Genomic DNA, 2,842 nt, shown 5'->3' on the forward strand with positions numbered 1-2,842 from the left:
ATGGCCACAGAGGACGTCCAATATGACTGCTATGATGATCACCGTGAGACGGTGATCAGTGCATCTTTATGCATATTCTCCTATATATTTACTTAGGCATTTCTTTAATTTATTTTGATTATTCTTATGTTTTATTATGTTTTCATATTTTATTCTATTTTTGGTTTAATTTGATTTTCGCACCTTATTTTTCAGCTTTAGCAGTTTGCACGGAAACGATCATCACTGGAGTTTTAGGAATCCGATTGAGGCGTTCTAATAATCGTCGAAAAGTTAAGAGAAAGAGCTACAACTATCGTGTTGGAGTCAAAGTCAGAATCGGAGCCTATATTTCCCAGATTTGCGTTTGAAGCTGCAGCACTATTTTATTTTCAGTTTTTGAGTCGTTAAGTAGTGGGCCTGGGTCGAAAAAGTTATGTCATTTGGGTTTGGATGCTTAGAAATTGATATGGACTGAGTTCGTTTGTATGAATGTGCAGGGCTGAACATGGAACTGTTATGTTAGTCAAAGAAATAGTTTAGTCTAAATTGTTAAAACTAAAAATTGTTAGGTTGTTATTTGACAGTTAGAGAAATTGTTAACTGTTAGTTATGATTCAGTTAGCTATGTTAAAGTTGAAACTTGGATTGTTAGTATGTGTTAAGTGGAAATATTACAACTGTAACTGTTATTAGGACTTGGCTGGATTAGTAGAATTAAACTCTGTTAGTGTCAAGAAAAATAGTTGAAAACTGTTAGTATATCAGCTTTAAAAGAAATAATTTGTTCTATTAGTAATTAAAACCTGTTAGTAAATGCTAGGATGCTTGTAACTATTTGAAGAAGTTAATTGGTGAAAGTGTTAATGATTATTTGTTTTGTGATGCAGGTTTCAGATGTTTTATCAGGGTACGCAATGCCGAATCAAGGTTATGGTCGCGAGGCTGAGTGTTGGACATATATGGTAATGTATTGGTTTAGATGTAATGTAGGTTTGGAATTGGTATGAGTTCTTTTTGCTTCCGAACTCGGTTTAAAACATCATGCCAGTTTGATGTGACTTAGGTTCACGAAGCTAACTTCAAGTACGTATAACTTTCTCAATAGGTCATCGCTTGGTTCAAATTTATAATCAACGCGATGGCGAAATCTGATAGAACAACAATGATGCTGAAGAATTCCTGGAATAATGGCTGCATGTGCGTAAGAAACGACCTCGAAGAGACTCGATCCCTACTGGCTTCACGCTGCAGCACCAGCTGGGCCACCTTTGTCACACTCATAATTTCAAGAGGCACATTTTATAACCCTCTAACTTACTAACCAACTGCTTAAATATTTGCAGAGCATTCAATTGGATAGAAAAAGTGGAAATTTTTGTTACATGCTTGCAGCTAGATCTCTCACTATTAATTGGAGTGATCAAGAGCAATACTGGGACTGGATTGAGTTGCTTGATTCCAGGTTAACTACCACTTAACTTCTCTGTTTGTTTTTTGTTGTGCTTATAGTCTAATAATTTAATCCTAGATTTGTGAATTCAAGCACCATGATCCTTCATCGGTATTGCTGTTGTTACTGCATTCAAGCAGTTGTGCATCTATCTTGCAAATAACGCTATAGCAGTGGTATGGTTGGGCCGTGATTTGTGGCCTAAACCACTATCGCAACCGCAACAGCAATTGAGGTTTCAATTTGAAGTTCCTCAAAGTCTTTTTTTAATACCTGTCTTTTTGAGCGTATAATGCCAATTAAGACCCTTTTAAGAGTAAAATTTTGTTTATCATTCTGTTGTGTTCTTATTCAGAAACAATCAATATGTTATTCCAAATTTTAGTTCAGTTTGAGGTGTTTTTCTTTTCTATTTTTGAGTGTTTATATTTACCTTTGTGACACTATCTGGGATTGACATCACAGACAGTTGTTTATATTGCTTATATCCACATTCCACATTTATCATAAGAAAGTGAGGTAGGTTGAAAAGTGGATGTCCTTTATAGAAGGAAGAACATGAATGTGAGATTTCCTATAAAGTGTGTATATAACTTAGTGATCATTATGAGTTTCAGCTTGGTAACAACCTTAAAGTTTTAGTTAACAAACATGTCACTTTCGACTTTTCTCAGTTCCATATTTTAACCTTTGCAACTTTGTACTACTTTTGAACAGGTTCCCTGAAGTCGCTGAGCTTCTTCATGTATGTTGGTTTGATATTCATGATACGATCAACACCGTTAATTGCATTCTCCCAAATACTGAGTATGCAACTTATCTTGTGTTCAAGATGGTTGATGCCCATGGATTTCAGAACCGTCCCATAGAGTTATCATTTTTCGTGGAAGGTGGACATAGTAGTACTAAAAATGTCTGTTTGGATCCTGATGTGGAAGGTAGGTATCACAACAGAGTAGTAGGATTGCAATGTCCTAATGTGACAAGTGATGGGTGGTTGGAGATTGAGATGGGGGAGTTATTCAATTCAGGCATAGAGAATGAAGAAGTCCATATGAAGGTTTTGGAGACGGGTGGTAATTGGAAGAGAGATCTCTTTGTTGAAGGAATAGAAGTTACGCCTAAGTAACACAATCAAGCAATGCAAGGTATTTTGCATTTGGATGGCAGAACAATGTTTGAAGATTTGAAGTCCCAACTTTTCAGTCTAACTAGTATATAACCCGCGCGTTGCGCGGTTAGCCTATAATATATTATTGTCATTGTATGTGAATTTTAAACTTCATAAAAAAAATTTAAATGATTTTAATTGAGTATTGTTATATGTAATTTTATAAACACATACTTGAGAAAATTTTGAATTTTAAGAAATAATATAAAGGATCAATTAATTATGTTTATAGGACTTTT

At 35.0% G+C, this 2,842-nt stretch overlaps 1 pseudogene; it reads left to right on the plus strand.

Moving 5' to 3' along the window:
• Nucleotides 1-2,622, plus strand: LOC131635503 (putative F-box protein PP2-B12; annotated as a pseudogene).
• Nucleotides 2,623-2,842: the final 220 nt, after the last annotated feature.

The sequence above is a fragment of the Vicia villosa genome, unplaced genomic scaffold (genome assembly GCF_029867415.1).
Source record: "Vicia villosa cultivar HV-30 ecotype Madison, WI unplaced genomic scaffold, Vvil1.0 ctg.001502F_1_1, whole genome shotgun sequence".
Taxonomy (NCBI): Eukaryota; Viridiplantae; Streptophyta; class Magnoliopsida; order Fabales; family Fabaceae; genus Vicia; species Vicia villosa.